This window comes from Bombus flavifrons, chromosome 11 (assembly GCF_040668555.2).
Source record: "Bombus flavifrons isolate JBK064 chromosome 11, iyBomFlav1_principal, whole genome shotgun sequence".
NCBI classification, from domain to species: Eukaryota; Metazoa; Arthropoda; class Insecta; order Hymenoptera; family Apidae; genus Bombus; species Bombus flavifrons.
In genome coordinates, this window is record NC_138452.1 from 10153109 (window position 1) to 10180817 (window position 27709).

Below are 27709 nucleotides of genomic sequence, written 5' to 3' on the forward strand. Positions count from 1 at the left end.
ATCGGTAGTTCTAGTGTTAAAACACTGTGGCGTCCTGAGCGAAACATGTGATTTCAGCGTGGCAGTTAAAGCGTCAAGCTACCATGTCCTTTCTACTTCGAACGTAAAATTTCTTCGATCTTCGTTCAGACGTTACCATTCAGCTCCACGAAACAACGAACCATCTTCCACGGATTCTTTCATCGTACGATATATACAGAACAGGATTTTAACAAGGTTCGTGGTAGAATTTTGCACGGCGGGGAGTCCCCGAAGCGCATTCCCCTTTTTCAATCGGCGCGATTCGCAATTCCCGATGTTATCCGGGTTCGAGTGACAGCTCGGCGATATCTCGCCGCGTATATTCGCGGCAACCAGGATGCAAATGTCGAAAGACTCGAGATCGGCCAAGAACAAAACGATGAACGAGTCGCGGAGGGCTATCGACGCTCGTGAATCGATTCTCGATAGGAAAGAGAAAGAAACGCGTTGGTGCAAAAGAATGCGCTACCACGAGCGTCTCTTTCTCGCGAAATTCCATTCTTTGTATCTTGCATTCTCTGGATACGCCACGTATGTTAAGTCCCTGCTTTCGTTCTTGGCTGTTAACGATTTTCAGTTGGCCGAATATTTATACAGGTACGACATAATCGACGAGTTTCGTCGATAAGATACACGTCCGAACGTTGTTTTCATCGAACTCACGATATCGTCGACTTTGGCCGATCTTCGCTTAGTATTTAGAAAATTCGAAAATTATAGCAACGCTTATCGATAATATTATTAGGTTGTCCGAAAAGTTTCTCCTGTTCTATAAGGAAATAATAGACGCACAATGTTTTTTGTTTTATATTAATTTATCGAATTGTGCACGAACATAATAATAGAAATAGAACGAAACGGATGATACCTAATTCGATAAAATAATACAAAACAGAAATTGTTGTTCATCTATCATCGCTTTACGAAACGAAAGTAACTTTTCGGACAAGCTAATAATTTTAGACAGTCTTCTCCTCGAACTATCGCCTCCTCGCATCTCCCACGACGTTTTACATTGCTTTTATGCGCGCGTTTCACGAAACGTCGAACGAGACGCGGAACGAAAGAGCCGATTTTTCGACGTCAATAAGAAGAAAAGAGGATCGAATACGCATTGGAAGATTCAAAGAAGCGATACATGGATCCTTGAAGCGTCGATCGACAGTTGGTTGCGCGGTGTTCGTGGTTCTTTTTCACCGATTTTCACGTCCGACATGGTTGCTCGTTTTCTACCTTTGCCGTTGTGCTGCATCGCAATCGAGAATCGCGATCTATTCCCTCGAGGCGATTCTGCTACGTCGATAATTGCTTCATTTGGATACGAGGCCGCGGATAGGTTAATTGTAAGTTTCAAGTGGATGTGATCGAAGAAGCGATTACGAGCGTTACTTTGTAACGTGGCCGCACACTGATGGATATAACGTTGTTTTTCAATGAAATTAATAACAGGGTATGTTCCGATATTAAATATTAAATTACCGGGCTATTGGATACTTTAAATAAGAAAAAAGCGAACAAATAACATCAACTTTACCGTATCGTTACAGGGATTATGGGAAATAAAAAAGCTTCGTAAAAATTCGAACAGCTTCCTCGCGATACCTTTAACATGCTTTTAGCGTTTAATATTTCTTCATCGCTGTTGATTAATTGTTACGTAATAATTTCTCTTTCGCGCTGTAGACACGATCGTTTCTCATTTTTAATACTCGTTTTGCGATATAGTCGAATACAGAAGATCGACAAATCCAAAGGAATACACGTATTTCCTCAATTTTAGTTCTGACAAGTAATAATATTAATAATATTAACTAAAAAGTAATAATAAATTTATACCTATGTTATACGTGTTGTGTACTGTAGCATCGTGAACGAGGGGCCTGGGGGTGTCGTGCGAATTATAAACAAGCGGTTGCGGAACACGTGCGTGGTGAGGCTAAGACAAAAGACAAGGGGTTGCCAAGGGACGAAAACGAATTAACAGTCATTGCGAGTTGAGACGTCAGACAGTGCGAATTGCGATGTCGAGAGAGTGTTGCTAGCGTTATCGAGAGTTGCAAATTAATTATCTAATTATCTTAATTATAATACGTAACTGTGATTAGTTCACGTTAAACGACCATCGTTTCCTGTTTAATCAACATCGGTTTAATCCATTTATTGTAAATAAACTAATTGTAGTAAAGATCCCACAATAATATTAACTAAAGAGTAATAATAAATTTCTACTTGTGTTATACGTGTTGTGTACATTCCTTACGTGTATTAATTGCTCTTTTCTTCTACTAAAATCATAAGAGGATACCTTAACGTAGCGAATTCTTCGAATATTCGAATATCATAAACGTTTCGTACCACGAATAGCATTCGAACAAATCGCATTTCCATAAGGATAAGTCAGTTTCTGGAGTACAAGAGAAAGTACTCTAAGCTAATCGTTGGGTCGTGCTCGTTAGAGGCACGCTAACCGCTTCGATGCGACCCCATGGAGGGATTCGGTAATTGCTATTAAACCGGACTAACTATAATTCTCTTTCTTATTTCGTCGAAGAATTTACGCGTACGATCGTCTCGGTGACACCGGCCTTTTGTCACGTTCTCTCGCGGCAATTTCTTTCGCCTCGCCAGAGTTTCCTGAATGCATCCGGATAGGATTCTCCTTCTAGATATTTTATTTGCCCCGGCAACTGCATTCCACCGGTCAAAACCTGGCAGATGTTCGTTTCTCTTCGCGTAAGACCGGACCAAACGGAAAGATAAAAGTAAAGACGAGATCCTAGCTTCTTTCGTTATTTGGAAAAAACAAATTTTCGGTAAACTGCAAGAATAGAGTGTTACGTCCGGTGATTCTTTACGTTCGAGGCGGCCACCAGCTGTGCACATAGAATTAAGCGGGCCGCAATAATCCTACGCAACTGTCGTAAAACGAGGCTTTTCGGTCTACCGTTAAGGCCGTCAATTGGAATAAAGCATCTTCGAGTCAAGAGATTCCTTATGGTTATTGCTCCATCGAATAAAAATTGGGGAGACGTGGATTTTCCCATGTTCTCCGGGATTCCAGCCACACGCGAGCAGTGGTGGAGCGATCACCACCGAGTAAGAGTTTTCCTTTGCAACACCATCGTCACCGGACTTCACCGGTTCATCATCTTTGGAACAGTCAACATCTCTTTACCGGGTTTCCACCCTTCAATTATTCACCTACTCGACTTATACCTTACGCACCAGCGTAACTATATTTTCTAAAAAGTTGTTGGAAATATATACTACGCGTGAACTGTTAATCGAACGTTCTACACATTAAACTACCTTTATTATCCTAATCGAAATAGGGGATCGATCGGTTTCGTGGCGTCGATCGTCTAATCGTAACGGGAATTTACGACTCCCGTTGACGCGCTTCCTCGCGATCGCGTCTCTCCGCGACTGGTCGAAGAAACATAGTTTTCCAGCTCCGTCGACGACGTCACACGCTGAAGAAGACCACCCGCTCGGAAACGGTAATAGGATAGGCTAGACATCCTGCATACCACAGCCATCGAAACAATAATCAAACAGTAACGAAATAGACACCTCTGAGATACACCAGACGACAACCCTTCCAGAGGGACTAAAACCTCGGTATAAAAACCCTGCAAAATAAGCGGTCGCCCCAGTCTGTTAAAACATTTTGACCCAGTCTCTTCCATTCAAGTTCAATTTCTTCACCGTATTCGTGAAACGTTCGAAGTGCGACGCGAGCAGATCACCGGCGATCTATCGGTTTCGTGATTTCTTGTGTCTCCGATGTGACAACAGCCTCGTCGAAGTTCGAATCTCGCACCATGCGACAATGGGTGAGGGTTCTGCGTAGCTCGTTTCCTCTCGTCGAAATTCCAAGCTGCCCGTTAAACTGAGCTGCGATAAACACGCTAAATCCAGATCGATTATCCAATGAAATTTGTAACTAGAAAGCGAGCACCAGGATGCATCTTGGTTCGTCGCGTTCCCATATCTTCGTTGCCATATACACGCGAACCGGGTGCACCGTGGACGCTGATTATGGCAAGGAAACGCCACGTCGAACAGATCGTGCCTCTTGGACTTGCACTTTCGCTACTATGTGAAAACGATCGAGCGCACGCTAGATACAACAATTTCTCCGAACCCCTATTTACAGAGGCAATTTATGAGGGTAGACCTACGATCAATAAAGAATTCACGATGCTGCGAGAGCCAGTCGCGTGTTCGCGTACAGACCTCGCGATTTATATGGTATCGGCACCGTTTCGTTTCGCATTAGTTAACGATTACACATCGTTTAGATCGTGTTTCTTATCGGTCCGTGGTTTCGTGTTCTTCAAGCCGGAACCAACCTGTTATACGCTTATTCTTCTTCGTCTTTTTATCCTCTCTTTCGTTCGCAACGAAGGAGAAGCCAGCAGTCGAATCAGGTTTTTAGTTATACACGTCCGTGTTCGTTTGTCATCTCGTACGTGGATCTTTTTGGATGTTTGTTTACAAACGAGGATCGCGAGAAAAAAAAAACATAGTAAGTTATCTAACTAACCGTTGAGAATTTTGGATCCTAATAGCCGAAATAATGGTATAGGAACGCTAAATTTACACTTGGAATTTATATTAGAATAGTTGTATATCTATTTGATAAACGATTTCAAAGATATTCATCGATACACACTTGCACGCGTCTCACCTTCTTCCAGATCAGACTGTTAACCGACTGAACAGTTTACGTTCCTTTGATTGCGAGACGCCGCGCACACACATACTTGCACACACTGATATTCACATACATGTATCACTACTACGCAGCTAATCTAGTCTAGCACATAAAATTATACATATCTCAATACTAACAAGTACCTTTCATGTTTCGCGAAGGAATCATTTTCTAATCTCATTTTGTTTCTTTAATTTTCCTATTAGATGTTTCTATACGCAGTCTTCGTCGGTTTCCTGAATGTTATTTTCATTGGGAAATATTTGAACACGAAGTTGCGTATTTTATGCCACAGAATGTCTACGAAGGATATTCTCAAAAGTTCGACGTTTTTTCAAATGGTTAGATTTAAAAAATTGCGTTACACAGATACGTAGCAAGTTATTTACGGTGTTAGAAGATAAGAGTTGCAGATTTTGCAGCCACGTTCACCATACGAACGAAGAAGAAACTTTCCATCTGCCATGGAGGTATCGGCGCAAAAAAGCGGATGGTTCGTAAGCATGCGCTTGCACGGGCACAATGTAACCGTTCGTCTAAGTGAATTTAGAGCGTCTCGGAGCTTGTAGCAAGCGTAGTGCCACATAACTTTTACGATCTAGTAATTTCAGGCCGCGGCACGGATCGCCAATTTCCCAGTTACCGTGCTACGTGTCGTGACGAACGATCGCGTGCTCCTCCGTTCTCGCTTTACATGCGTGGCTCACGTGTCGCGAGGCGTGTCGACTTCTGCACGAGATGGTCGCGGATATATTCAATCCATGGAACAGGTTTAAGGGAAAACGCGCAAGAAGAAGACGTTAAAGCCTCCCCATGCCGGAATAGAACCGCAGGATACGCGTTTTACGCGATCAACTGTTTTTTGTCATGACGGATCGTTTGCTAGGAGGCTCGATTGCCAAGATCGTGCAAGCTTCTACAAGTAGACACCTCTCTGCTACTGTTCGCCTGCTTCGATAATAGTCTAACGCGGTGAGCTTGGAATTTAACGTAGCGGCGATGCGATTGTTTGATTAATCGCAGGTTCACTGTTAAAAGTGGAGCAGGTTAAAAGTGGAATATTTACAAGTAGTCGGGAATTTCAAACGATTACGCGCGTAATTTTGGTCGTGTAATTTCAGCAGCGATCATTACACTTTCTCTTCTGTTGAAAAAAATCTCCATTCTAATTTTTCTGACGATCTTCATCCAGCTACATAGTTGGTCGGAAATTCTTATCAACGAGAGAAAGTTAAAAGCGCTGCGCGTCTCGATTCCTCCATCAAAGAAGATTATCTTTATTAGCATATTGCGTGTTTAAATTTTACTGTCGATGCATATATATTTATATACTTATACACGGTGTTTCAATCTTGAAAGTCGGAACGTATTTCGTAGAAGGTTTAGGAATCTCGATGATACAGAGTGGAAAAAAAGTGCCGAGCCCTGTACCGTAGCCTTTCGGCTCGTTTCCACGGGCGTGTCGGAAAAACAACGACAGAGGCGATCCTTTTAATTAGACAGCGCCGCGCGAGTCCTGTGAACCGGCGTCGTTATAAGTGGCACCGAGAGAACACGGACACAGCAAAAACTAAAGTGGATCATGCGGCGTATCCTACAAAGAAAATCTCTGTCGCGAACATGGAAACCCGGCATCGACGTGGACCGCGCCGATCGACTTTCACGGTCAAGTATACGTCGCCATATGAGATTGCAAATGTGACAAATGAGTGGAACGGGACCTCTAAACTTTCCACGCGATCGAGAAATCGCGGTTCACGCAGCATTCGTCTAATACAGATAAACCAAAACACTTGTATCAGGTCGTCCAAGAAGTTTCTTTCGTTTTATAAGGAAATAATGGATGCATAATATTTTTCGTTTTATATTATTTTATCGAATTACGTATGATCGATTTTGTTCTATCAAGATAAACATTTTTCGTTTTATATTATTTTATCGAATTACGTATGATCGATTTTTTTCTATCAAGATAAACATCACAACGTTTGACAGATTAGATTTTGTGTTTGTATAAAAAAGGTATAAAAAATGGTTTTATGTCGTTGTAAAAGACGCGTCTGTAAAAGAAATACACTTTTCGGACGACCTAATAGATCGAAATACGTTAAATACGATGGCTCGTTTTTAGACAAATTTTATCGAGATTTCGTAATATCAGGATTTTACCATAACGCGTGACCGAATTGTTACGATGTAGACTATTTCGCATAATAGCGGCGATACGGCTAATGTCGTTAGTTAATAAACTTGTATGCAGAAAGATAATATCAAACGATGATATTTCTCGAATTAAACTAATTAACTTTAGATTTTTAAGCGGCCGTTACGCGTTATTAAACCCTTTTGCGTTAAAAACATGGAATAAAAATACTAAGCGTATTTTAATTCCATTCTTCTTCAAACTCGAAACAAGTGATCATCTCGAAACGATTATTATAATTTGGGGCCCCTGTACGAGCAATTTTTCAGTATTTTTTTAATTCACCAAGGAGAAGGTATTTTCGATGCGAGTTAATTGAGCCATCAGACAAGCGAAATGGACTTTTAATTTTGATTTCATTGTGAAGGGTGCCGAGGAAAGTCGTAAAGAACCTTTAATGTCGGTAGATTAATAAGTACGGTGGCAAAAAGGGTTATTTAATTGCGGCCCATTGGTGCGAAATTATTGGATTATTACGGTTTTAAAATTGAATGCAATACAATCACGGCAATTAATCCGTCGTTGATTGCAAAGATGTTTCAAATCTGAAGCAAATGGCTGATGGCACAAAAGCGAGTACGAAAGTTTCTTTCGTTTCCCCTATGTTTCCTGTGATTACCAAATTACTCAACTTTATTATTAAAGAACGTTATTATAAAAAAAACTCAAAGACATCGCTGTTTAAATTGTAAAATATCTTTATTTTCGCTTGATCGTGTTTTATACGAAACCCTATCGTACAATACGAAACGTACTAAACGATATTCTAACGAGAAGGAAGTTTCGTATAGTTCCGTGTTTTAATTATGATTTTCCAAAGATACGAGGAAGCGATCTTTTCTAAAATAATAGCTCGATCTTTCTCATGTAATTTACTGTCAGTTATCGAGCAATTATCGTTAGAATATGCAGCGTATACGTAACCTTATTTTAATCATCGATCGTACAACGATGGGATTCCGCGGATGATCGGTTTTCACGCGAAAAGAGCATTCCATTAGCATAACCTAATTAATCGATAATGCGCTGAATGGGCGAGAAAATCGAGGATAGAAGACGCACGAGTCGTTTAATTAACGCTACCATGGAAACGCGGCTACCCCATTACGCGAATTATTTCGTATCTTTATATGGAACGAATTAAATATTCTGTATTGCACGTTCACGCCGTTGTGAAAGCTTCCTTTTAACCAACGATCATCGCGAAACTCGATGCAACGTTCGCCAGCTGAAACGTCTTACCATAATTTATGCAATTAAAATACCATAGAATCTTTATGGTAAGTTGGTAGGTGAAATGACGCGTTTCCTACAAAATATTCATTCGCTATCCATTTACGCGACAACGAAGTAAGTAAGTTTCCAGTCTTTCATAATTCGAAATAAAATTGGTGAAAAATGCAGTTCTCAAGTGGGAAGAACGTTTAGATGGAAAGTGGGTAGGTTAAAAAGCTATGGAAAAAAGTGGTCTTTATTCTATGACCGTTTTGACGCTTTGTTTTGGCGAACCAGTTTCCCTTAATTTCGTTTGCTCGATTTACTGCAATCTTCTTTCTACATCGGCGGCGATTTCAATTGTGGTTACGCAGAAATCGCTTCCATTTATGGTTCGGCAAACAAACGCCTTCCTTCGAGTATTAGAAACGATTATACGTTAGTTTCCACGATAGGTATCCTATAGTGGAAATATTATTTAAAACACAAATATTTTCTATATATTGTATCAACTAAGAACATCGACTGACGACTTATAATTAATAACTTGACACGCTCGTTTATCCGTGTATAAAAAAAATTTCAATTTCCTCCGTTTAATTAACAACTCGATCGTAATATTTTCCTAAACAAAAGTGAAAAAACGAAATCGAAATAAAATGCTCGCTCAGCCTTTAAATATTACAACGAGCGAGTAGTGTGGAGCTTCAATTTCGCGCGCAAATCATCTCGGCCTATATAGTTATTAGCCACGGTTCTTGCGAACAAAACCTCACCATCCCCCTTTAGCTCGTCCAGCAATTCCAATTAAGCGAGTGCTCAATTAGTCGAACGGGCGCCCATGATCTCGTACACCGTAGGACGCAACAAACGATGCTAACAGTATCAGTGTCGGGCCAGAAACTGGTCTCTAACAACGAGGTGTCGCCGAAAAGCAAAAACCGCCTGAACTCGTACGCGGTTGTAACTCTTCCCCTAATGATACGTTGTCCGTCTAATTACCAGAGCCAAGGAATTAGAAGGGAAAGGTAAATGGCACCGGGTGATGCTGGTTTCGCGAGGATAGGCCATTGCCTGTAGCTCTCTGGCTATCGTTGCTCTTTTCAGTAAACGTCGATCCGGCATCAATCAGAAGCAGCATGGTGCTCGTTAGTCGTGAACGCATGCCACGTGAAACAAAGTCCAGGAAAGTCGAGTCATAAGTCACTGGGCCGAATGACGTTTCGCTTTTAATCTAGGTCGATAACGTGACCATAAGATCGGCCTCTTTCTCTATCTTTCTGTCTGCTGTTCAAGATGTATCGATTAGGCGACTCTGTTCCGTTTCTTCTTCTCGTCTCGGTCAATGGATGATGGACGAGCTTGCTTTGACTTAGCACGTAGGAGTGGCACGGTTGATCGACATAGTCAGTGGACGTCGATATCTGATACGAGTCGGTTAAGTTGCTTTTTTCAGACCGCCGTCAATGTAGGTAGTTTTGCAAGATTTAACGATGGTCGCTGAAACATCCGTTGATTCGGTCGAAGAAAGGTTAACGATTTTGAGTTAGCAGTCGAGGACCCAAGGAAATCTAATCAATAGCTTTGGATAATGGTATCTAGAAATAATCATTCTAGCGAACAATACCTGAACGATCGGTCCTAACGAGGTTGTATATGTGTGACTTGTGTATATGTAATAATGAAAATTTAACGATCGACCTAGTATCGTACATTTGAAAGTCTAATAGTTACTGCGTTGAATCCTTGTAGTGATTTTAAAGGATACTAAAATATCACACATCCCACTTCCTATGTACATGTAATTGGAAATCCAGTGTTTGCGCGTTTCACGGTTCTATTTAGAATGGGACAAGGAACGGTACATCGGCGAGGAAATCGATTGCATCGATAGTAAATTTCATTAAGTGACAGGAGACAGATAACGGGGCCCATATGCCAATTCGTTTCGCGTATTCGAAATGCCACTCTTGCCTCTGTTTAAGGGCATTATTACAGGATAACCGTATGTTCACGAACTCATTGTGCAGGTCGTGGCTATTGTGTCACTGTGCTCGTACGTAACTACACGATGGCAATCCGGTGTGGGAAACAACGGAAAAAATAGACGCGCCTAAAATAGACTGAACGGTAAAACGACAGAGAACACGCTGGATCTGCACTCGTGATGTTAATCGTTGCATTATCTTGGAAACAGGAGAGATTTCGTAAGAAAGATCGTGAATCGAGCATTACGTAACACGAACTGCTTACCAAGATAGCGGTTAAATACGTGTAGTTACGTCGTTACATAATAAAAATGTGGTTTTGATTCTTGACGCGATTTAATTTAAGAAATAGAGCTCGTTCTTCGTATTGTAGTCATTTGTTCGTATAATTATACATACGTATACTCTGTAATACGAGATAGTATTCCAGATAATTTTAGTAATCGCAATATATTTTCGTTAACAAGAAATCGTTTAATGCTTATCAATTTACAAAGTAATAGCGATTATACCTGGGCGTATGAGTTAAAAATAGAAATAAAAAAAAAAAAAGAAAGAATGAAAGTTTGGCAGCAGTAGGATTCGAACTCGCGACGAACTGGTCGCGCGGATATCGCCGTGTTTGAGTATAACGTAGTCTAAAATAATCGATAATTATAACGATGTAATTGCATTCAAATGTTTGTTATTGCATTTAAAAAATGCAAAAGAATTTGTCAGAAGTGGGATTCGAACCCACGCCCTCAGAGAGGACCAGAACGCCCAGAACTCAGTTTTGAACTGAGAAGGTGAGAACCTTGAGTCTGGCGCCTTAGACCGCTCGGCCATCCTGACATGTACAAGCATTCGTTCGCTTTATGGATTATACTGACTTAAAATGAATCGATCGCTATGATTATACGAATAATTATTTCACGAAATTTACACAATATTAATTTACTCTAAATGCAAATCTTAATTGAATAAATTTTTTAGTCGATGTAATCTTATACAGCATCAATAACCTCGGATCGTTCGATTTTCAATGTCGACTGCGTAGTCGGTGTTGGTAGTCACTTGTTCCACGTACTTCGTACAATTATTCGACGCATCGAATAACGAATAAAGCTAAGGAATAATTTTTACAAATAATTACTTGCAAATAAACGTTGGGATTTTACACGCTATTTTTTATTCGTTATTCGAAATAAAATTTGCCCAACTCTGGCCTAGACCCATCACTACCAATACTATACATATAACATAAAGTATTAATAATATTATATTTACGTATACAATACGATATCAATAACGTTAAATCATACAATCGTCAGTCTCGAGCCATCGCTACCAATACCATAGATAATAGTAAAAAAGAAAATAATATATCTGTCTGTACAATATAACTGCATTAATTCGAGACCGCTGAATCGTCAGCCTCAACCCATCGCTACCGATACCACTCGTTCTCATTCGTTCTTATCTGAGTGCAAAGACCCAAACGCGGTACCTCTTCCGTCCCAAAAAAGAGAAGAAGCCGAACGTTACAGACGAAGCGAAACGATACAGGAGGAGGGCACACGGTGGTTACGATTCATCGTGCACGTTCCTGCGGATCTCTGGCGGCCGAACCACCCACAACTCCGACAATGGCGTGGGAGCAAAGGAGGTGTCAGTGGCCGTGGCATATCTCGAGTTTATTATACGGGTCGACCCATCTCGCTGGTTAGAATGGCCGTATCGAAGACGCGCTCGTCATTACGACCTCGCAAGAGGAGGGTTTCTCGGATGGAGCCTACTTTACGAGCCACGAGGAATCGTCGCCTGGAAGAAGTTTCGTTGGTATCCGGCCGTATTACTCAACGTCTTATGGGATCGTACGGGGGGCTCGTAAATCTCGCCGAATGATTGAGCGAACTACTAATCCGATATACCTATTCCAACGAAAAAAAAAAAAAAAAAAATATGGTAACTCGTGGAAAGTTAAGGAAAGATGTAACGCGATGGATGATGCTGCGAGTGAAATTCAAAGGGGAGATGGATGTAGACTCTTGAGACGGTAGCTTCTGGATTTTTTAATTCTTGGGTTTTTCAAATTGTGCTACTTGGAATTTCGGAAATTTTGTGATACATTCGGTCGAAATTTCTTTACGAGTATCGATGCTTCGTTTACGAATTTTAATGATTCAATCGCGGTGTTTACGATTCCTAAAGAAAACGATCGCCATACACTCTCATACGTAAGAGGCAATTGAAAATAAATTCATATCTACAGAAGGAAATTGAGGGAATTAATCGTCGTTTGTTTTTATCACTGCGAAAAACAGGTTTTATGAAACGATCGAATCAATTGGAATTTAATTAGGGACGCTTTAGAGGCAAGCGACGATAGTCTCGAGTGAAAGTGCGACGACAGAAAAGAAAAACCGTCGCCCTGGCGTACATGGAATTACAAGCGCGATAATTAATCGTGAAAGTGTATCGGCAAAAAGTGTCTCATAAGAGAGGAATGTCTTTTCGCGCAATTATTCTCGGAAGATAAGAAAGGACGAAAGAAGAAGGACGTCAGTGGATATTTCCTCGTTTATTCTTCATCATAATCATGTTATCAATCTTCTGACTGCTATACGATCGGGAGAAATCGCGGTGACATGACCGCTGGAAAAACTGTGTCTAACCGCGTCGATACTCGATACGTACCGTAAACTCGCGTCGCACTTTTATCCAATTAACTTGACGCGTATCTCACGTTGTTTCCGAGGCACCGGTGTTATTTTACACCAGCCACTGGCCCAGATTTCTCTGCGTTCTATACGGACACACTTTAAAAACCTATTCCGTAGGGTTAAAACCTCCAAACCGTGCCACGTGTATTTCTATACTCAAAATAATTCTAATCTCCCTCTATATCTGTCGTATCAAAAAAAGAAAAAAGAGAAAAAAGAAAAGGAACATAAATCGTGCCATGAGATTTCCATCGAAGCAGCCAGTAGTTGCCTTCTCCGTTATTTCATCGCACGGGTCCTGCTCTTCAGTTTCGACTTTTCGCCACGGTTCTCTTGAAAGCGAAAGAGGAACGCGCGGATTTATACCAGCGGGAAACATGGAAAAGAATATCTGTTCCTATAGCGTGACCGACGTGGAATGCCGAGATCTGGCTGGTTCGCGATCAAACGGATGAGGGAATCTGCAGCCTGGAGCTGCGACTAGACGCAACGTATGCAAAGATGTTATGCATCAGGCTATATCCAGCTGGCTACTTGCGCGTTGCGAGGTGAACAAACTCTCGCTGCTTTTATTCCTCTTCTTTCCATATACCTGTCTCTTTTAATATTGCAATACTTATGTTCACCTGTAGCGAGCAACGCTTATTTTATCACAAATAAACGGCAAACTAATAGAGTTTGCCTTCTTCTTTCTCCCGTGTTCTCCCAGTTAGATTGTAAAAACTGAATGAGGGAATACGCTTGGAAATTGTTGTCGTGCTCCGTGTAGCTATATGAGCTGTCATTTTCATTTACGGAATTAAATTGCAGATGCTAGGTACACAGGGCTGAGAGATCGATCGTGGGAAAGGTTGCGAGGGTAATTTCGATTTGTATATTATGCGATAGAAGGTTGATAGAAAGATTGTGAAATTAGTAAAAAAAATCTAATGTCATTATTTTTTACAGCTGTAGTAGAAGTATTTTCTATATGAAATAATACAAAAGATCTTCTTTTATTTCTAACATGATTTTCCACGTTCGTTTGTTATAATTTAATTTCCTCTCTAATAGACTTGGAAGCATAGAAACTCGAAGAAAGAATAAATCATAATTCTTGCGTAGACTTGCGCGTAAGAGTCCACGTAAATAACAATGTAACGCTATTCGTGAAAATAATCAGACGCGCCAAAGTAGAATATAGTATGAATCTCTCTCTCGAAGGAACAGCTTGTGCAACAAGAGCTTTGTATTCGATTTCACGAGACGACTATCTTTCGTAGAAGCTACACTAGTTAACTATTCATAGATACAATTATTAATCCAACTGGAACGTTTATTCAAGCTCTCTAAATATATCGTCGATATTATATTATGCTATAGAGGACGCGTACACGTTCACGTACACGTAGGTATATTCAAAGCAGGATCATTTTCAAAGACGATAACCACTTATCAGGCTGGAAGTCCTGCGGGGTGGACGTGGCCATCTTACGGCGTGTACGTGAGATAATGGCGAAGCTGCTGGCAACTTCTGACGTTGATTCTCTTTTTGGCCGTAAATCGGCGGCCCCTTAGAAGCCGCGATAAATTACTTTACGCCTGAATCGGGGCTAACGCCATGGAATCCCGTGGAAATGCGCGGCGTACAGAGTTCCTGTATAACGTTCGTTTTGTTCGCGGGTATCGTTCCAAGTGGCTTAATGACTGTGGCACAGGGATCGGTAACGAGACCGAAGTTATGGTTGATAACGCGATTCTTCGAAAATTTGATGAACCATCTTACGTTTCTACGAGGTTTCTACAAGTATTCGAGTACATTCGTGAACAACCGTGTCTAATATGATCTAACTACCTGTCAATTACATTGTTATCAGGATAGAAATACTCGAGGGAGTGATGAGAATCGGATGAATGTGCATTATGGTGTTGCTAGATCCGTCTAAACGGATACGCGTTGGAACTGGTTTCAACCTCGCACGGAACGTTTCGTACGCGGTTCCTCGAGCCCTTAATCCGACATGCAGATGCGTTATCCGGCAAAAGGAATCTTTATACCACTAGGGGTTCGTCGCATTATGCGCTGCGTATTCGCTACCGTAAATCTGCCAACAGGGCTCACCGGTTGTCAATTATTTCGTTATCAGCGTGATAAATCGACACTGTTCGTCGGGACAATTGTCGATTGGCTGGTTATCGCGCTGGCTCCATCTGCCACTTGTCAGTTGTTCGCTCGACTTCGTTATCAGGTTAACCCATATTGATAACGAGCAGCGAAGAAGAAGAAGAACGCGTCGACACGTACACTTTCGCTACTACAGAAATTAGACTTTTGATTATTCATTAATTAAATTCCTCGACGAAACTTCGTTACTCATCGTCGATGATGAACACGTCATATTCGATTTGATGCTCTTCGAATCTTCACTAGCGATATTCCGGTAAACATTCTTCGAACGTAAATTGCATTCTGATTGCAATTATGAAACAAATGCAGACGTACGAACGTACAATCGCTCGACGGAATGCTTGCCACGCGTGAAACGATTTCGCGAATTCGAAAGGACACGATGGCAGTGTGCCAGGACCCCCTCGATTCTAATCTCCGGTACCAAGCAATCGCCAATTACCTCGTTATCAGGCCGAGTGTCAGCCACGTAATACGAATAATAGTAGAAGCATCGGCCGAGATAAATCTGTATCAGTTTACCTCGGCAATGCCGCGCATTCGAACGGATGCGGTGGAACTGGTTTTCTTCACGGCGATAAAAGTTCCTTCGCGGATCCGTTGAACGGAAGAGGGACTGTTGTTTTGGTCGAGGTGCAACCGCTATGAAAAGCCTTCAACACTTTTATAAGAACGCTAAGCGTTTAAATACCGTGGAACGCTATTGAAGCCCGACACGAAACGAACAGACTTTAGAGACGACTTGCGTTTCACGGTGTCCATTTATTTCGCGATGACAGACGATTAAAGGATTTGACGAGGGGCGTGGATATGTGGAACGATCTTTCTGCGTATAACGTACGTTTTCGTTAATAACGATCAGAAAGTACAGAGTAGGAATAACAATGGAGACGCGTATGACATTCGAGACGGAGATTATCGCAAGATAATTTCAATTTATCTCGGAAATAAATCTTCCGGTTTTTATTTTTTAACTCTTCCTTCTCTCGTTCCCTCTAATAAATTATATGAACTTCAAGCGTCCTCTGTGTAATCCTGTTCCCAAGATTTTAATCGGACTTCCTCAAATTTCCTCGTTGATGAGTCTAAACGATAGTAAAAAAAAAAATGAAAAAGTGAATTTTTGAATTTTTTTTAGTGGTCAACTAATTACAGCTTGTTCTACGAATTCTTGAAATTACTTTTCCATGAGCATTTCAAAATGTTTAATTGATTATTGATTGAATTAATGTTTAATTATAATGTTCAATTCAACATGGTTGAAAAATTCATCCGATCAATGGCCAAACAAATGCCTCATACACGATGAATTTTATTGGGCAATGGTCTGATTTAAGGGGGAACGATACGAGGAATAAACAACGTCGCGAGTAAAGGTAGTAGCTCGATAATGTCTTCACGGTGAAGCATGACGGTGCCAGGGATGTTAATGTAACCACGAAGACCAAGAACGACGAGGACGCCGACTAACTTGTGATCCCTGGTCGGGTCGTCGTGACCCGGCTTACATTAACTTCTGACTCCTTCTCTGCTTCTTTGCGTCTCTGTTCTCCTCTTAAAGTCAGTTCACACTGCTCTGATAAGATCGACGCGCCAGAATGTCACGCGTCATAAATATTCCAATAAAACGTCGCAGCTGCGAAGAGACCAAGCGAAGCAATTTGGTCGTATGCATTCGAGAAAATTGAATTTCGACGCGAGATAAATGGAACTGCATAAACGTTCAACCGTGGAATAGAAACAGTGAAATAATCGAAATGAATATTGCTCGAGGAATATCGATTCGAGCGAATAATAGATTAAGTCGAATCGAAGAAAGATTAGAAACTTAAAAAATTAGATTAATGGGCTGATTTATCAGCATCGGGGCTTCCGGGTGTGTGCAATGTCTTTACCGGTGTTCTACGAGCATTCCGATTGGATAAAAATATTCTTGGAGGCAATGGGGTAATTTTTCTCCTGCTACCTTTTCAAATCGATTGCTTTGATTCTGTTAAGAAGATAATGCGCACAGATCTAGTGATTTATCTAGTGATTTATCCAGTAACTTCCTAGGATTTTTGAACAAGGTCACCTAGCATGGTAGACGACTGGCATTCTCCATTCGAAATCTTTCTCCGCCTTCTCCTTGGTAAGACGGTTTCTCCGTTATTCTATCGGCGCATAAATTGTTTCCATTTAAACAAAACAAGGAAACTATCTATAAAATATATGAATAGACGAAGGAAAGGAAGGAATTGGTATTTAATATTCCTAGCAACCTGCAACTTATCTCAAAGCGTGCTCGCGCGTGAGTAGATTGAATATAAACTAAACTTGTTTCTCGAACATACATATTTATATTTTGCATAATAAAAAGTTGAACCTTTCGTATGGCAAACATGGCGAAAATGGAAGATTGAATTTTTCAATATGCAAAATAATAAATCTTACGACGATACGAATGTGTTTCTATTCCTTTCACGTGTGGGTAGAACTTTAAGATCTATAAAAGGGTTCTGTTGCTCCGTTGGCATGAAACGCACGCATGCATCAGCGGACACTCGACGCGAGTTCACGTGCGTGTCTTCACTTCCTTGATCTCCATCGAGTCTCTTGCTACGCTCCTTGCTTAGGGCTGACAGTTATTATACGCTTAATCATTGTTTATCATTCCATGGTGTTTACAGTGCACATAATCCTGCCGTAAGAACCGTGATACGAATCGCGTTAATGGTGTTTCTAACGGGAAGACGATCTTCATTCATATTTTTATATCTTTTATGATTAGAATGACAATGCCTCTCTTCTTTTCCGTTATATTTATCGTAGTATTTTTACGGACGAGAAATCCTACTCGTTGTCCTGTTTGTCGACGCAAGTTCAAGTTCTCTATGGAAAAAGACACCTTTCGATGTTCTTTCTTATCTTTTTTTATTTCATATTTTCATATTTCAGTGTTTCGTATTTTCTAGGAAAATAAACGAACACATACTACCCATATCATCTGCAACAATCTGCGATCAAATTCCGAATAATATAATTTTCTTCCACCAGTCGCAAACATCGCAAATATTAAACATCTCTGTGACTCGTTGCCAATCAGCAGATTGGATAAAGTCACTGTCGGGCATCAACGACCTGGGCAAGAATCCTGCTCAAATTAAATTCCGCATAAAAAGTCTCTCCGCCAGTCCGAAACATTTCAGATCGTAATATAAACGCGTGAAACATAAAACGTCGAGGGGCAATTCTCAAATGAAATTCTCGGTTGGTTCGCGGATAAATTCCTTACGCCACGCTGCCGCACCGTACTTCGGCGTGAACACCGTCTTAATCCCCCGTGAGATTGGCCAGCCGGTGAGACGAGAGTAAATCGTTGACATTGCGATTGACCTTTGGCAATCAACCGGGTGACCATTGCGCAGCCGACGATACTCGCGGTTGTTTCATTATAAAGACACCGCTAATCAAGTACGCCCGATCGCGAGATGAGATGCAAGCTGGTCTTCTATTAGCTGTGCCAGAGCCAGGGTGGAGATACGTCGTAAATTGAATGCTCGTTCGCGAGGAAAAAATTCAATCTGGTAATCGAGGGTAATATTCTGGGTAATTGGATACAGAGTAGGTATTTAATTGACTGCCTGTTCTATACGAGGATTTGGTATCGGCGTATTACGTGCTTCTTCCATAATTAACAATTTTTCTCTTTGTTTTTCTATCTTTTTTTTTTTTATTTGAGATTACGGTGACCAGTTTCTCGTCAATTTCGACTCAACGATAATTTGAGACATCGGAGCGAATACTTTAAGCGAAGGAGTAGAATTTTCTAGGGTTAACCGATGAACTTGGAAATTGCGTAGATTTTAAGAAAAACATGGAATTGCTGTAAAGGACTAACGACTTCATTAGTAGAGTTCTTCGAAATATTTACTCTTATTCGCTTTGTATTCCTTAAACGACGTCGTGTGAAATTTTGCTGCTCCTTTTATACCAGAAGGTTTCCAATTTATCGCATTCGCTTACTTCGAAGACTACTCGTTAGCGTGTAAGTTACCGGGACTGAATTTTTTTATGACGATAGAGACGTTGCCCTAAAGCATTCCATAACCACACGTTGCAGTGCTTAATTTTTAATTCTTTAGCACGAGGCGAAGCGAAACGCGATCGTCTGCATCGAACAGCTAGCATCTTCTAACGGTAACGGCACCCGTTAAGCTGCGGTTACGGTTGACGGTCCCCAAGACCGGCATCGAGTTATGGTAATGCTCGCCGCGTAATCAACATGCGAAAAGGCTACTTACAGTGGCCAGACTGATGTACAGGCGGCTTCCTGCAGAATCTACGACTACTTTCAATAATTGAAGCAAAGTGAATTCAGGAATTCGGAGAATATTAAGCCGTTGCATAGGTCCTAATCGTTGTTTCGAAGAGAAACGATATTATTATTTCAAAACGAAAATTTTAATAACAATAGAAGCCGTAAAAATCAGTTCAGTGAAAGTAAGGATTCTCGTTTTTTTTTTCTATGATTATTCAATTTAGATTGTAATTTTTAACGATTCCTAAATCGCTGAATCTGAGAAATGTTAAAAAAAGAGGACACGTGGGTGTTGTTGAAAAGATTTTTGTGACCTGACGACGAATCGAATGGAGTCGAGTTCAAAATAGCCAGAGGAGATACGTGAACCAGTGAAATTGTTGTTTTATGGATTTTAGGTTCTTCTCTACGTGGGTGTTTGTTTAGAACCGCGTGGATAATAGAATTGGATGTCGGATGTGAGTCAGCAAAAGAGCACTGAGAATAGGAATGGGTTATAAAGATCCTTAGATTGTTTTTTTTTTTTTTACGACTTTTAGATTTCGTAAATGTCAATAAGACGAGGGTAACCATTTGGGTGGCTACGTACAAGGTGGTCTATGAACCTGTCTCTATAATACGAGTATTTGGATTAAGTGTCAAATGCGAAAGTCTCTGATCGTCTTGCGTTTCTCAAATAAGTAGTATACCTTTCCATTTTCATATTCCTTTTACGACTTTTACGGCAACTATCTGAACACTTTTACGCGTCGCGTATTATTATTAAGTTGTCCGAAAAGTATTTTTCTTTTATAGACTTTTACAACAACGCATCGTTATACAAACACGAAACCTAATCCGTCGAATGTTGTAATCTTGATCTTGATAGAACAAAATCGATCATATGTAATTCGATAAAATAATATAAAACGGAAAATATTGTGCATCCATTATTTCCTTACAAAACGAAAGAAACTTTTCGGACGACCTACTACATAGGATCTATGCGAAGAATCGGACACAATCGTAATGTTTCATATTTAATTCCACAAAATTATTTCACGGAACTGACGATTAACGAGCATTGGAAACACACAAAATCTTCTATGTATTAGATTAAATTGCCTGGGAACGTTATTGGAGCGAGATTTCAGTGAGAAGATTGTTTGCCTCGTGTATTAACGACGGGCGCAGCTGGTTGCAATTACTTCGGTTTCAGGGCAACGCGTTTCATTACCGCAAGATTGATCGAAACGAAGCTCCGTTTATTATTATAAACGTAGCTTATGTAGCTACGTAGGCATCGTGTAATTTGCATCGAGCGTACACATTTTCTTGGCCTCTGCGTGTAACAACGCGTGGATTTCGCGAAAGTGTGTCAATAATGAATGCGGCGAGAAGAATTACGAGAAGGATGAGACCGGTCCACGCTGAATAAATTAACCGGCTCGTAGCAGTTTCGATATAGTAAATGTTTTTTCATGATACCGGAATTAATTGCACCGGTTGTAAGAACATGGATCTTTGGCTTTCTTTAACGCGAGCCAGCGGCGTCGATTAAATCTCGACTTTGGTCGTTCCACCGCTCGGATTACAAAATCTTCATTGTAATCACCTATATTTCCATGAAAATTTTCGTTCACCCCGCCTTTTCGACAGGCGATGAAACGATCGTAACTTTTGCAATATTTTCAGGTTGACTTTCCAGTTGATTACAATGTAACGTGCAACGGAGGATGCAAAATGCTGATAGGAAATAATAACAAATAATAACGAATCGATCAATAACCGATAGATGCCATTAGTTTTTTTTATTGTTCCTCGGCTGATCCAATTGTAATTGCATATTTTTCAACTGCACAAGGTATTTCGTATTTGTTACATATGGCACCCACTTTAGACATACCTTGTGTCACAACTTTTTACAGTCGATTTTTATACTTTATACAACTGTTTACCTGTACGAGAAATGCTCGAACTAGGGTCAACTTCGACCTGGATACATGGTCATAAATTTTCTGAATTTTTCAAACAATTGAAAATTAGTTATACCATCGTTACTTGGACATAATAAGAAAGAAGGATTGCTTACCATTTATCATTATAGCTTTCTCGGCGTTGAAATTCCTTCAGCTTGTACCAACTTATAGGCTGTACGTCAATTACGTTTGATGCTCGATTAGATCAAACAGATAAACGAACGAAGTTATTCGAGAGATGTAACATCTCGTATCATCTCTCGTTGTGTCAATTCAGGTGGCAGTTGTTCTTACTGATCATGCGAATGATATCTTCAACTTTTTATCGAAAAATCAACTCCTCGCACCTCGTTTCATTTTATTAGGTTGACAAGTTTATTTACGTTTCACTAACGTAGACATTTCGAGGGACGTTCTAAAAGTTATTTAAAGAACGAAAAGATACGTATGTGTATCTGAATGCTCGAACGAAAGACAGCCATATATTTCATAAGTTACTTGTTAATTAGATAACTTTTATACAAAAAGTAATAACACTATCAAATTTATTGCTCAATCTATGAAATATCCGTGCAAGAAGAATTTCTTCCACAAAAATGAGATTCCAAATTATATGTTAATCGCATCAACCACAGAGATGATTATTATTAATACGTAAAAATTCTCGATGTATATTTATCTCGTAATATATTTCGCTGAACTAACGTGGGTAACGTGAAAAATCGTGGCTACGGTCACGTTTGAAATACACCGGGTGATATTCGAGTTAATCGATTCCAAAATACACGTTAATTGCTCTGGAAACCAGTTTGGAATTTTTAATGAAACCGCTGCTAGGTACATACCGTTAGATTAATTGGTCGTTCGTTTCTCAAATAAGTTTAATTCCAACCCTTGAACATCGTCCTGCTGGTTTTTACCGCGTCGATGAGAGGCTGGTGTCCGGCGGCGAGCGACAAATTTAATTGTAAAATCGACGGAAACTCGCGCGAAACCGTGTCCAGTTCGAAGATGATTAATCATCGTAATGGTCGCGTGAAGTAGATTGAAGTTTCTACCTCGTTTTATCTCGTTCAGCGATGTTGCACGTCGTTGGAGAAAATATAGCGCGATGGTCGTGCGTCGTCGAGCTATGGGACAGTAAAACGCGTTGCTCGTTAGAAATGCGAAATGATGGATGAGAAGCTCGAGATCGGTGACGATTGATACAAAATTACTTTCGTTCCATATGCAATGTCCCTCGAGATTTATTATTTTTCTTTTTATGTACATCCTCGAGACACTGTTCTGTAATTCCTTAAAGAATTATAGGTACGAATTAATGTGACACTTTCGAATGTAAAAGGAAAAATAAATTAACTAGATGGGAATTGAATGTAGGGACATACGTGTTAAATTGACAGCTGTGATTACGGCACGTCTCTTCGTTATTAATAACGTCTCGATTTTTAATTAATAAGCATAATCGAATTCATCAACTTCTTGTTTATTCATTCCACGGTAGTTTCTCTCTTCCTTAAGACGTATCTTAATTTCGCTTCGAAAGCTATGCGACTCGAGAAACGTTCCATTAATGAAATTTATTAGCCGTGAAAAATAATTCGTATTCGCAAGACAGAATTAAGTTTTGTCGGTTTCGATTTATAACTCTAGAAACACGTTAAAGAAGTTCCTCGTTGTGATAAAAAATGAAACTAACGAAGAGATAATAAAAAATCGCTTTCATATTCGGAATACTATGTACCGGCATGAGCAATTCATATAAATTATACTACCCTAATAATTCATTCTGAGACTATAAAATTGTCTCATAATCGTATAAAACAGCATTTTCACTAACTCTCCTCTATTCGTTCCTCGGCGTGTCGTCAAACCGTGCGACTGGTCATCATCATCTCTCGAAATAAAAATCGACAAATCGAAATAGAAATCGAAATTCTTGAAATCCTATAAGAAGTACAAAATATCCTGGGACAAGTTGGCTTATTCTAGACGCAGACACGCGTGTACGATTGAAATCTTGGTGGTGATAGTTAATGATAGAAGATAGGCGTGCGAGTGCACGAGTCACGTTTATTCGCTGAGGAACCAGTGTGGAAGTCGGCATGTAATCGCGATGCTCGACGAGCTAAATACGTCGACAACGGCCAGCAAATAAAACGCGTCGACAACCGGGTGACTCGTACAGGAATGTGGATCGACCGATTAGAAAATTGAAAAGAGCGGAAGCGTCGTGGGAAGTGTCTCGTTTCAGACAGATCTTCCACCGTGACAGGAATAAATTTCATTTAAATAGATCGAAAACGACACCAACTTCGTTAATTAATAATTAAGTCTCGCTTTTTGACAGGCGTTTCACCGGCAAAATGTTGTACGTGCTTTCGCATAGGAAAGTGTATTTTAATCAGTCGACGGCCGTGAAACCGAGATTTTTACCGGCAGCCGAGAGATTTAGCGGTGAAATTATTGTGTAAAAAAACTGCAGTTGAATGATTTGTAATTAGAACTGTAGTATCGATGTAACGGGAGACAGATACTTCGTGAAGTATAATTGGTATCTGTGATACAGGATGTTAGGTGTAAACGATACGTACAATTAGCGTGGTAATAAGCGGTAGGTTGTATGTTGAATTAACTGACTTTTATTGTTACAAAAAGCGTTCGTTGCCTTGCAAGCTGCATAATCTTTTTGCCATTATTGAAAAACTACATTAGCTGAAGTTGAAAAACAACAACCATACTGTTTCCGTTAAGAAATCAACTCGAAATAATTTCGCTTTCGTCTATCTCGTGAAGTTGAAGAGTATCTAAGGAAATCTCAAACGTTTCTTTCAGGCTATTTCAAGAACATTTAACATATCGTTAACATCTATTAATGTCCATTACGGCGATGAAAGTGGCCAGCCATAGTTGTAATGGCGAACGACGTCCAGAAGAGACTTTCGTGTCAGTTCTTGAAAAAGAAACGAAGGAGAGAAACCACAGCATGACTAGAAGGACGTTGTACAACGTGAACGTCCGCCGTTCAGAGTGGAGTGTCGTTACGTCGTTTATTAAAATGTTTTTCCCAAAATGTCACTGCGGGAAGGAAGGAAGGAAGGAAATGGGCGTGGAAGATTGTACTTTGCGGAATAAAAGCGGATTTTAAAAGCGTTATTTCGTAATTTATCTCGAGGTTCTCCGTGGTTACTCGTTTCGTAGCTGTTACTCATAGGAAAAGCTCGAAAGCTAATCTAAATCCTTTTCCTTAAACCTTCAAAAGTTAATCACAAATAATAACTGTAACTCTATTCGTATTTGTTAAGATGCTAATCTATCTTGTCGTAATTCTATAGGAGTACTAAAATTACTGTAAAAAGCCTACTATCAAATTCTTATTGCTACTAAATTACGATTAAAAGCGTCGCTATTAAAGTTACGTATCGATTCAAGTCAACGTCGTTAAAAGGTTAATTAAATCTCTTAGAAATTACACAATTCCGCGCAAGTACTTCCTACGAGCGAATTTTCCAACGTAACAACCACGATAGGGATCTCTTTGTACTTTCGTAATAAGGGTCGCATTATCAAGATTACAAAAGACCTTGGACGATGGGCAGTTTGAAAATCAACGGTGGGTCGACGCCATCGCTGCCCGCAGCGAGAATAGACGCTGATGGCGTTAGCCTTGATAATCTCGACTATCTCGGACAAAGTGTCTTGCATGGTGCCCCTGCGTTCATGCAGTATCATTACTATAGTAGATCAACGGAAGTGTAGTCGCCAGTCTTCTCCAAGCTGTCACGTAACATGTATAACCCGACACTTGGCGTCGTTCTACGGTACGTCAGACTTTTTTGCCCTTCGATATTAGCATTCAGCGACCGGACGTTGAAGCGCCAACCGCGCTCAGAATTTCATTTATTTACGTCCGATGAATCGTTACCATGTTCATTCAGTGGGAAACATTTAAAGCTGGAATTTGTATCTTTATTTCGTTAATCCGCTATCGTGCGATGTCGCGTGCCCTTCCATTCTCACTGAATTTTTCTTTTTCTAATTCTTAAAACTCGTCAACCTGCCATCTCTTCACCACCACCGAGCCAATCAACTATTTTATCTACTCGATTTAATTTCCACTATTCGCCGAACGGGATTTCTTTGCTGGCGGAGCTTTTTCGGAGAATGTTTGCAGCTGCGCGATGATTCGTTCGACCAGTTTAAAACTACACTTTCTTGCGTGTACTCGTTTACTCGGTCGATGCAAGTGGGCGGGCGTATTCTGAAACGCGTGTAACAACAAGAAACCAGCTACAACATAATGCAACTATTTTCCATCATTACGGAATCGCAGCGCGTACGCTGTGCCCGAGCTGCGTGGCCGTTTTATGCCATTTTTAGAACGTATCGTCTGCCACGTCTCGAAAGAGAGAGTATACCATCCGATAGCTTCTTGTCTACGTCGCGCGGCGTGCCTCAACTCGCGCTTCGATTCTTCTTCGCGGAATACAACCTCTCGTTATCCGAAGCTTTTACGACCTCCAGACGCCTGCATTGAGTTATTTCTCCTTTATATGGTATCGCTTTAAGATTTATCGAAACTTGCACGAATTAACGGAGTAATTGATACGGAGTATTAACGAATAGAGAAATCACTATGTTTCCGATGCTATCGAGTTTGATTATTGTTTTAGATTCTCCAATGAGCCCTCCCTGACAGCATAAATATTAGTCGCGATGAAAGGTCAGGCGACTTCGAGTCAGCACAGTCAACGCGTTTAAAGTTCAACTCTGTTCTTTATAGTTTTCTCACATTAAACGTCTTCTCGTTTATAGCAGCTTGAAATTATAATTAGATAGGCAGATGCAGTCTTAATTAACTCCTCCGCAGAAGCAACGATTGGAAACATCGAAGACCGAATGAAACTACATCGATTTCAATTTCGATGAATCGAACCGTGTAAACGGCTCTTACAAGAAGCGTAACGAACCGGATACTCGATGTTACTGCTAACAGCAGACGGTCAATTCCCTCGTGCAACGCGCCATGCAAACGTTTCTTGTACAATTCTCGATAACTTGCAATAATTGTCGCGGTAAATTGTTGCATCCACGGTATCGGTTTTCTTTAACTCGCACCAGGCCACGAGGCAAACATAGTCGAACAAATTTACATTTCTTGCCAGGTCGTTGGAAGGTTCTACGACGGTGCGTGTCGTACGCGTATTTCGCTCGTAATAGTCGCGTGAAAGAGCGACGAAAGAAGAGGGAAGAGGCTGCTCCAAATAAAATGGCAACGCTAAGGGAAAATAACACGTAAGTTGCACGCAACGAACGTATCGCGCACAATGTCCCGGAGGAACGGGCATAGCCGTGGAATCGAAGCTGGAAAATCGTGCGTGAAATTTATAACTAGCGAACACCTTTTTCTTTTACGTGGTCGGTTCGTTGCGTACGGTCCACAGGTGTTCGTTAAGGGAGGAAGCGAAGGCAGCGTGTAACTGATTCTTGATTTCAGACCGGTCGTTTCATTCTCCGCGTTCGCCTCTCTTTCCAAGGGGAATTCTAATTCGTGACTAGATTCAAGATAGAGCAAATGATCTTTCATGGGAAACTGTCACGTTGATACGTGTCATTCTTCCTCTTATACGAACGAGTCGGTAACATTTGCTATTTGAGGGAAGATTTCGTTCAGAAATTCTAACTTTTAACTTGTTCTACGTTCGAAACGTATGTTTGAAAAGCAACCAACCGCTCCATATTATTTCTGCATAAACGTAATTAGTTAGAAATGACACTTTGGTACTTCGTGTTTCTTATCCGTAAATCTTTTTACTAACCCTAGGCCAAGCATAATTTCATCACTGGTAAGCAATACGCTCGATCGCCAATTAACCCAAGCACAATCTCAGCAAACCCGTTCGTCCTCGAAAACCCTCATCAAGAGAAGCGAACCCCCAAACCCAGGAACCTAACCACTTAGATCTCTCACGAAGTCCATAAAAGCCTGAAAAATCGAGCTCGTAATCGCAAATCGGTTGGTCGATCGCACGGTCGCCGGTCGGTTTCATGTTTCATAATCAAACCGTAAAACGGAGAGCGAGTATATACCGGCGGATCACGCCGGCTGAAAAGGCTCTGGCGGCGTGCAACCATGTTCCCGAACACAATAAAGCATCCGCTTTACGACGATGCTACATAGGATTTTATTATAATGTGAGATCTCCCATGCTTATGGCATGTAAAGATCAAATCCTCCATTAATACTCGTAGCAGTTAACTAATTCTTTGATCGTCTTCTTTTTCATACGATACTTCTCTCTCGTCGATAGCCGCTACTCTTCTATACCTGATATTTGTACATTTTTCCGTACACGTACACGGTGTTACAGATTTCTGTCGACAAATTTTTCCAACACGTTTGGCAGGCTACTTGGAGCGAAAGATGTAGCA

The 27709-nt window shown here is 40.6% G+C and overlaps 1 protein-coding gene and 1 non-coding gene across 9 annotated transcripts in view; one reads left to right on the forward strand and one right to left on the reverse strand.

Annotated features, from left to right (window-relative positions):
• The window catches only part of dgo (ankyrin repeat domain containing protein 6 diego), a 138146-nt gene that overhangs the window by 88541 nt on the left and 21896 nt on the right, over positions 1-27709 (forward strand). The window lies entirely within an intron of this gene.
• TRNAL-CAA (transfer RNA leucine (anticodon CAA)) lies at positions 10862-10981 on the reverse strand. Its single transcript has 2 exons — positions 10944-10981; positions 10862-10906 (listed from the first exon to the last, which is right to left on the reverse strand). It is a non-coding gene; the product is annotated as a tRNA-Leu (tRNA).